This window comes from Sapajus apella, unplaced genomic scaffold, assembly GCF_009761245.1.
Source record: "Sapajus apella isolate SASKATOON/1434 unplaced genomic scaffold, GSC_monkey_1.0 scaffold58, whole genome shotgun sequence".
Taxonomy (NCBI): domain Eukaryota; kingdom Metazoa; phylum Chordata; class Mammalia; order Primates; family Cebidae; genus Sapajus; species Sapajus apella.
Window position 1 is genome coordinate 1,922,551 of NW_022436998.1, and position 9,981 is coordinate 1,932,531.

Genomic DNA, 9,981 nt, shown 5'->3' on the forward strand with positions numbered 1-9,981 from the left:
GGCTAATTTTTCAATTTTTGTAGAGACAAGATCTCCCTATATTGCCCCAGCCATTCTTAAAGTCCTGGGCTCAAGCAATCCTCCCACCTCACTGCAGCTTCAAACTCCTGGGCTCAAGGGATCCTCCTGCCTCAGCTTCCTGAGTAGCTAGGTCTACAGGTACACATCGCCAGACCTAGCTTATTAAAATATATATTTTTTCCTTTTAGAGACAGAGTCTTCCTATGTTGCCCAGGCTACTTTGGAACTCCTAGCCTCAAGCAATCCTTCCACTTCAGCCTCCTAAAGGTGCTGGGCGTGAGCCACCATGACTGGCCCCAAGCCCAAGTTCTTAACCGTTACTGCCCTAAAACAACAAATGCCTCTAGGCGATTCCAGTTCTGCCAAGGTCCATATTTCCTTCAGCCTCAGTAGTATGTGTGTATTTATATTTGTCATAGATTTAGATAAAATGCGTGACAATTATAACAACAGCTTGCTTAAAGGATAGAGAGGAAGAAATAGGTTATATGTTTCTTTACATGTATGAATTGTTAGTTTTCGTTTAGGACAGTCAGTTATCTTTGAAGGAGATTAAAAAATGAGGAGAAAAATCTTTTACGTATACTCAAATATTTACCACTTCTGAAACTCTTCATTCCTTTGTTTAGAACTATGTTTCTATGTGATGCATGTGGTTTCATTTTCCTTCAGCCTGAGGAACTGTTAAAACATTTTTTGTAGAGTAGATCTGCTGGCAACAAATACTCTGTTTTTGTTTGTCTAAAAAATGTATTTTCATTTTGTGCTTTGAGGAACACATGTGTTGGATATACAGTTAGAGGTTTACAGTTTTTTTCTTTCAAGACCTTAAAAATCTTGTTCTGTTTTCTTCTGTCTTGACTTGTCTCTGATGAGAAATCAGTGTTAATACTATCTCTGATCTACTGTTTTCTCTGGCAATTTTTTTTAAAGATGATCAGCCTTATGTCGTGTATGTTTTATTTTATATTTTTAACTTTTATTTTCAATTTTTATGGGTACATAGTGGTGCATATATTGACGGAGTAGATGAGATATTTTGATACAGGTACATAATGTATAATAATCCCATCAGGGTAAATCCATCAACTTAAGAATTCATTATTTTTTCGTGTTACTAACATTCCAATTATACTCCCTTAGTTATCCCAAAATATGTAATAAATTATTGCTGACTGTAGTCACCCTTTTGTGCTGTCAAATACGAGATCATATTCATTGTATCTAAGTAGATTTTTGTACCTACTTACCATCCCCATTTCCTACCCCTGCCCCCACCACCCTTCCTAGCCTCTGGTAACCATCCTCCTATCCTCTGTCTCCATGAGTTCAATTGTTTTAAATTCAGCTCCCACAAATGAGTGAGAACATGTGAAGTTTGTCTTTCTGTGCCTGGCTTATTTCACTTAACATAATGTCCTCCGGTTCCATCCATGTCATTGCATATGACAGAATCTTACTCTTTTTTATGACTGAAAAGTATTCCATTGTGTATATGTACCACATTTTCTTTATCCATTCATCTGTTGATGGGTACTTAGGTTGATTCCAAATCCTGGCTGTTGTGAATTCTGCCGCAATAAACATGAGAGGATAGATATCTCTTTGATATATTAATTCTCTTTCTTTGGGGTATACACTTAGCAGTGGGGTTGATAAATCATATAGTTCTGTTTTTGTTTGTTGAGGAACCTCATACTGTTTTTATAGTGCCTGTACTAATTTACATTCCCACCAATATTGTGTGAGGATTTGCCTTTCTCCACATCTTCACCCACATTCATTATTGCCTGACTTTTTTTTTTTTTTTTTTTTTTGAGACGGAGTTTCACTCATGTTACCCAGGCTGGAGGGCAATGGCGCGATCTCGGCTCACCGCAACCTCCGCCTCCTGGGTTCAGGCAATTCTCCTGCCTCAGCCTCCTGAGTAGCTGGGATTACTGGCACGTGCCACCATGCCCAGCTAATTTTTTGTATTTTTAGTAGAGACGGGGTTTCACCATGTTGACCAGGATAGCCTCAATCTCTTGACCTCGTGATCCACCCGCCTCGGCCTCCCAAAGTGCTGGGATTACAGGCTTGAGCCACCGCGCCAGGCTTGCCTGACTTTTTTATAAAAATTATTTTAACTGGGTGAGATGATATTTCATTGTAGGTTTAATTTGTACTTCTGTGATGATCAATGATGTTGAGCACCTTTTCATATACCTGTTTGCCATTTGATGCCTTCTTTTGAGAAATGTCTACTCAGATCTTAAGCACATTTTAAAATCAGAGAACTAAATTTGTTTCCTATTGAGTTGTTTGAGCTCCTTATATATTTGGGTTATTAATCCCTTGCTAGATAAATATTTTACAAATATTTCCACCTGTTCTTTGGGTTGTCTCTTCAATTTGGTGATCATTTCCTTTGTTGTGTAGAAGCTTTTTAACTTGATGTGATCCTCTGTGTCCTACATTGCTTTGGCAGCCTGTACTTTTGGGGTACTACTGAAGAAATTTCTACCCAGACCAATGTCCTTGAGAGTTTCTCCAGTTTTATTTTAGTAGTTTCATAGTTTGAGGTCTTAAAATTTAAGTCCTTAATCCATTTTGATTTTATTTTTCTATATGGTAGAGATAGGGGTCTAGTTTCATTCTTCTATATATAAATATCCAGTTTTCCCAGCACCATTTAGTGAAGAGACTGTCCTTTGTCCAGTGTATGTTCTTAGAAGCTTTGTCAAAAATGAGTTCACTGTAGATATATGGGCTTACTTCTGGGTCCTCTATTCTGTTCCATTGATCTATGTGTCCGTTTTTATGCAAGTACCATGCCATTTTGGTTACCATAGCTCTATATTATAATTTGAGTCAGGTAATATGTGTCCTCTAGTTTTGTTCTTTTTGTTCAGGATGGCTTTGGCTCTTCTGGGTCTTTTATGGTTCCATATAAATTTTAGGATTTTTTTTTCTATATCTGTGAAGAATGTCATTGATATTTTGATAGGGAGTATATTGAATCTGTAGATTGCTTATGGTAGTATGGATATTTTAATAATATTGATTTGTTTGATCTATGAACATGGAATACCTTTCTGCTTTTATTGTGTCCTCTTTAATTTCTTGCATCAATGCTTTATAGTTTTCATTGTAGAGATCTTTCACTTCTTTGGTTAAGTTTGTTCCTAAGTATTTTATTTGTAGCTATTGTAATGGAATTACTTTCTTGATTTCTTTTTCAGACTGTTTGCTGTTGGCATGTAGAAATGCTACTGATTTTTGTATGTTGATTTTGTATCCTGCAAGTTCACTGAATTTGTTTATCGGCGCTAATAGTTTTTTGGTGGTGTTTTCAGTTTCTTTAAACATAGGATTATATCATCTGCAAACAAAGATGATGTGACTTCTTCCTTTTCAATTTTCATACCATTTACTTCCTTCTTTTGTCTGATTGCTCTAGCTAGGACTTCCAGTCCCATGTTGAATAACAATGGTGACAGTGAACATCCATTTATTTCAAGGAATTTTTCGGTTTTCTTCTTAATTTCTTCATTGGCCCACTGGTCATTCAGAAGCATATTGTTTAATTTCCATGTGTTTGTATAGTTTCCAAGTTCTTCTTGTTATTGATGTGTAGTTTTAGTCCATTATGGTCAGAGAAGATATTTTATATGATTTCAGTTTTATTAATGTTTTTAAGACTTGAGGCTGGATGTGGTGGCTCATGCCTCTAAGGCTAGCACTTTTGGAGGCCAAGGCAAGTGGGTCACTTGAGTCCAGAGTTTGAGACCAGCCTGGGCAACATGGTAAAACCCTGTCTCTACAACAAAACACAGAAAATTAGCTGAGCATACTGGCATGCGCTTATAGTCCCAGCTACCTGGGTGGCTGAGGTGGAAAGATCACCTGAGCCTGGGAGGTCAAGGCTACAGTGAGCCATGGTCACATCATTGCACTCCAGTCTGGGCAACAGAGTGAGACCCTGTCTCAGTAAATAAATAAATAAATAAATATTTGCTTTATATATCTGGGTGCTCCAGTGTTGAGTGTATTTATATTTACAATTGTTATGTCCTGTTGCTGAATTAATCCTTTTTCCATTATACAAAAGGATTATATATAATCCTTTTTCCATTATATAATGATCCTTTTTCCATAATATAATCTTTGTCTGTATTTATAGTTTTTGTCTTGAAATCTATTTTATCTGATATAGCTACTCCTGCTCTTTTTTTTTGGTTTTCATTTGCATGGAATATCTTTTTCCATGCCTTTATTTTTGGCCGTTGTGTGTCTTTATATGCAAAGTGTGTTTTTTGTAGGCAGCAGATCACTGGGTCTTGTTTTGTTTTGTGTTTTTAATCCATGTAGCCACTCTACCTCTTTTGATTGGAGAGTTTAGTCCATTTACTTTCAGTGTTATTAATTGTAAGTAAAGACTTACTCATGTCATTTTGTTATTTGTTTTCTGTTTGTTTTACGGTCTTCTCTTCCTTTCTTCCTGTCTTCCTTTTTGTGGAAGTGATTTTTTCTGGTGGTATGTTTTGATTTTTTCTTTAATATTTTTTGTGTATTTGTTGTAGGTATTTGATTCGAGGTTGCCATGAGGCTCACAAATAACATCTTATAACCTATTTATTTTAACTGATGACAACCTAACTCTGATTGCAAAATCAAGCAAATAAACTAACAAACAAGCAAGGAGAAAACTAATAAAAATTTAATACTTTATCTCCTTGCTTTTTGTTGTTTTGTTTATATCTTGTTATACTCTTTGTGTCTTAAAAAGTTGTGGTTATTATTTTTGATAGGTTCATCTTTTTTAGTCTTCCTACTCAAGATATAAGCAGTTTGCATACCACAATTACACTGTTATAATATTCTTTATTTGTTTGTATACTTATTGTTACTTACCAGTAAGTTTTGTACCTTCAGATAATTTCTTATTGCTTGTTAATGTCCCTTTCTTTCAGATTGAATTCCCTTTAGCATTTCTTATAGGACAGGTCTGGTGTTTAAAAAAAAATCACTCAACTTTTGTTTGTCTGATAAAGTCTTTATTTCTCCTTTATGTCTGAAAGATATTTTCACTGGATATAATATTCTAGGATAAAAAAATTTTTCAGTGTGGGTTAAGACGGTCAGTATGTTAATTCTAGCTAAATAATTATAAGCTTGATTGGCTCAGAGCACACTGAAGTTTATACACCAAACTAAACTATGTTATTGGTGCAGTTATTTAGAAATCAAGCAGCAACAGAAGGCCTAAGGTAAAGACCATCTAAGAGTGCAGTAACACCGGGGAGAAACTCGGGGTTGTTGCAGAGGAGGGAATACTGCTCTGGTCTCACAAATGCCTTCTCAACATGGAAACTGTGTAAGAGCTTCATAAAGAGGGCTTATGCAAAGATCCCTGAGAAGGGAGGCGACCTCTGCTCACAAGATCCGGAGGGTCTTTGCAGATGGGAGCTGGCAAGGAGGAGAAAAGCCTTGCAGGGCAGAGATCACAGAACGCCTCAGGCTCTACCTAGGTTCTCTAAGGATCTCAAGTGCTCTCCACCTGACTATCTTATCTACTCCTTTATCCTCCCTTTCCACGCCCGTAAGATCAATGAGACTGTGCCCGTAATAAATGAGTTGGAGCCCAGAGCTCAAGACCAATGCATTTTCCATGATTGTGTTGGTCCCCTGGACCCATGCTGTAACTACTACTCTTGCGTCTCTGTCTCTATTTTCTTTTCTCAATCCCTTGTCACCACCAGGACTAAGGGCACCCACATATGTGGTTGGGCTGGTACCCAACTTTTCAGCATTTTAAATATATCATACCACTCCTCTGGCCTGTAAGGTTTCCACTGAGTAATCTGCTGCCAGACATGTCGGAACTGCTTTATATGTTATTTATTTCTTTTGTCTTGCTACTTTTAGGATCTTTTCTTTATCCTTGACCTTTGGGAGTTTCACCATTAAATGTCTTGAAGTAGTCTTATTTGGGTTAAATCTGCTTGTTGTTCTGTGACCTTCTTGTACTTGAATATTGATATCTTTCTTTAGGTTTGGGAAGTTCTTTGTTATTATCTCTTTGAACAAACTACCCTATTCTCTCTCTTTACTACCTCTTTATGGCCAATAATTTAGATTTGATCTTTTGAGGCTATTTTCTAGACCATGTTAGCATGCTTCATTCTTCTGTTATTCTTTTTTCTTTTGACTTCTCTGACTATGTATTTTCAAATAGCCTGTCTTCAAGCTCACTATTTCTTTCTTCTGCTTGATCAATTCTTCTGCTAAGAGATTCTGATGCATTCTTCAGTTTGTCAATTGCATTGTCTAGCTCCAGAATTTCTGCCTGATAATTATTTCTGCTTTTTAATCATTTCAATCTGTTTGCTAAATTTATCTGATAGGATTCTGAATTTCTTTTTTATTTTGGATTTCATTGAGTTTCCTCAAAACAGCTATTTTGAATTCTCTGTCAGAAAGGTTACATATCTCCATCACTCTGAAATTTGTCACTGCTGCCTTATTTAGTTTGTTTGGTGAGGTCATGTTTTCCTGGATGGTACTGATGCTTGTGAATGTTTGTCAATGGCTAAGCATTAAATAGTTATATATTTTTTTCTAATCCTTGCAATCTGGGCTTGTTTATACCCTTCCTTCTTGAGAAAGCTTTCCAAGTATTCAAAGGAAATTGAGTGTTGTAATCTAAGTCTTTGGTCACTGTCTGGCAACCTTTTGTCATTGGTTTTTGTCAATACATATTGATATAATTTGTAGTTTTCTCTGTTTTTATCCTACCTGAGCATCATTGAGGGACTTGGATCTCCAGATTGATACTTTCATCAAATGTAGAAAATTAGGAGCAGCAATGCTCCCTTAGTCTCACAGATGCCACTGCTGCTCCCACCCCTTCACTCCTCAGTTGTGCAATGGGCACCTGCAACAATGAGAATGACTACCTTTTTAAAGTTATCCTCATTGGAGACTCTGGTGTTGGAAAGAGTAATCTCCTGTCTTGATTTACTCAAAATGAGTTTAATCTGGAAAGCAAGAGCACCATTTGAGTAGTTTACAACAAGAAACACCCAGACTGATGGAAAAACAATAAAGGCACAGATATGGGACGGAGCAGGGCAAGAATAATACCAAGCTATAACATAAGCATATCATCCTGGAAATATAGGTGCCTTATTGGTTTAAGGCCTTGATGAACATCTCACATATGAAAATATACAGCAATTGTTGAAAGAACTGAGAGATCACGCTGATAGTAACATTGTTGTAGTGTTATCATGGACAAATAAGAGTGATTTACATCATCTTAGGGAATTTCCTAGAGTTGAAGCAAGAGCTTTTGCAGAAAAGAATGATTTGTCATTCAGTGAGACATCTTCTCTAGACTCTGCAAATGTAGAAGCTACTTTTCAGACAATCCTAACAGGATATCCCACATTGTTTCTCAGAAGCAAATATCAGACAGACCCAAAACAACATGACCCCAAGCAACAATGTGGTTCCTATTCATGTTCCATCAATCACTCAAAACAAACCAGAGGTGCAGTGCTGTCAGAACATCTAAGGCATTTCTCTTCTCCCCTAGAAGGCTATGTATAGGCCATTTCTCAAGTCTGAGATTTAAACATTGAGGACAGCAAAAACCACCCAGTATCAGGCCTCAGAGGCAAATACTCCTTATCTGAGGAATTTAGAAGAAAGCAAAGATCATCTGTTAACCACAAAACAGGCAAAACTCCTTATCTGAGGAACTTAGAAGTAATTAAACTTCCCTAGTATCTAAAGTTGGCATCCAGTTCCAGGCCTCTCTTCAATTTAAAGTTTGTAGGTAACTAGAATTTCTATACAGCTCTGGAATACCATGCCAAAACTCACTGTGCAATCCTTACTGACATTAAGGCACCAAAATTACTATGGATGTAATCGTTTATTATGGCCTATTGGCTAGTATGGTCCAAATTACCCTCGAGCTCCTGCCTTAAAGTTCATAACTACTAAGGAAAAATCGACCACAGTGCACTCTATCCTCTCACTGAGGTGCCCTGCTTCACTCCCTGGCAACGTTCTTTCTTTCTAATAGAACTTTCCTTTTTCAAACCTATACTGTTGTCAGTAAATTCTTCTTACCAACCTACAACTCAACCACTTCTAGATGCTGGGGTTCTGATATCTCACCTGGCAAAAATTTTTGTAATTCTTGTGTCATGTTTGTATCTTACTACTTCATACTTATGATTTTTCCATGTCTTCAATGTTTTGCTTTTAGTTTTATAAAATCATCCACTTATCCCAAATGATTGCAACTTTTTTCATGCTATGGCTTCACTAGACTTAGTTTAATCAGTGGAATCTTTGGATTCCTCAATTATGTTGACTTTTCATTCTGGAAGCCCATCACTGAAAGACATAATAGAACTTGATCACTAGAAGTTCAGACCTATTGGTCTTGATCAAATCAAACTAAGAAAACCTTAGAAATAAACTATTACTTCGCCACAGAGCAGCTTATAGGTAATATACTCGTCTCTCAGTGCAGTGTATATTTCCAGAAATGTATATTTCCACAAATCGTGCCCTATAAACATAGCAGGGTTTTGAGAGCTTAACAATGTTCTGTTATTCTGGAAGTGAATTCCATTATTCTGGAGCCTCCAGAAATATATATAAAGATCCTCTTGTTTCTTTTTCTACTTCTTCCCCTCACTCTCCTTTCTTTCTTTCTTTCTTTTCTTTTTTTTTTTTTTTTTTTTTTTTTTTGAGACAGGGTCTTGCTCTGTTGCCCAGTTTGGAGTGCAGTGATATAATCTCATCTCATTGCAATCTCTGCCTCCCATCCTGGGTTCAAGCGATTCTCTCACCTCAGCCTCCCAAGTAGCTGGGACTACAGGTGCATACCACCATGCCCTGCTAATTTTTTGTATTTTTGGGGAGAGTTGGGGTTTCACCATATTGGCCAGGCTGGTCTTGAACTCCTAACCTCAATGATTCACTCACCCCGGCCTCCTGAAGTACTGGGATTACAGGCGTGAGCCACTGTGCCTGGCCTCACTCTCCTTTCTTATTGGTAGATTAGTGTCATTTCAACTACTTGCTTAATGCTGTACTCCTCCTTACATGTAGAGCTGCTTCTTTTGTGTTACAACTTTATGTTGTAGGCTTATGTATCATAATTATTTTTGTAAAGTAAATTTTTACTTTACAATTGTATAGTAAGCCTAACAATCTTACAGAAAAATGCACAAATTCTGTGTATTGCTCAATAAGTGAACACGCCTATCCATGTAAACAGTGCCCAGATCAAGAAATAGAACTTATGACCCGTTTCCCAAAAGTCCCTATTGTGACCCTTCACATTAGTGCACTCCCCTCCAAAGGTAACTGCTAACCAGACTTCTAAAACTAGATATTAGATTTGCTTGTTTTTAAGCTTTATATGATGGGAATTGTACAGTGTACATTCTTTTTAGTGCAGCTTCTTTTACTGGTATATTTGTGAGATTCATCCGTGTTACTATGCGTAGCTTTAGCTGATTCATTCTTTTATATATATGATATTAGAGTGTATGAATATATCATGCATCTTTAGCAATGTTGACAACAATAAGGGACATAGCCACGTTAAAACTATAGTGTTTCTTGTCCATTTAACAAATTTCAACTGGAAGACTTTGGAAAGACTGTTGGACCTGAGTTTTAAACACTTTTCCATTACACTCTGTGTATACTGAACTCTAAAACTCAAATTCATGTTAATTCAGGAATACTTATCAGCTGTGTACTGTGTGCCAAGTACAATGCTGGACACTAGGGCTGGGGGCCCTTGAGGATTTCACAGTCTAGTGAGAAGGTGTAGACATGTAAGTAGATAATCACAATATACTGTAGAAAAATGTTAGAGAAAGCCATTAATTATGGCTTCGTTAAAAGTATTTTAAATGATGTAATTTTTAAAATATTCAGTTT

General features: G+C 36.8%; 1 pseudogene; it reads left to right on the plus strand.

Moving 5' to 3' along the window:
- The first annotated feature begins 6,893 nt into the window (after positions 1–6,893).
- Positions 6,894–7,624, plus strand: LOC116528454 (annotated as a pseudogene).
- The last annotated feature ends 2,357 nt before the right edge of the window (positions 7,625–9,981 follow it).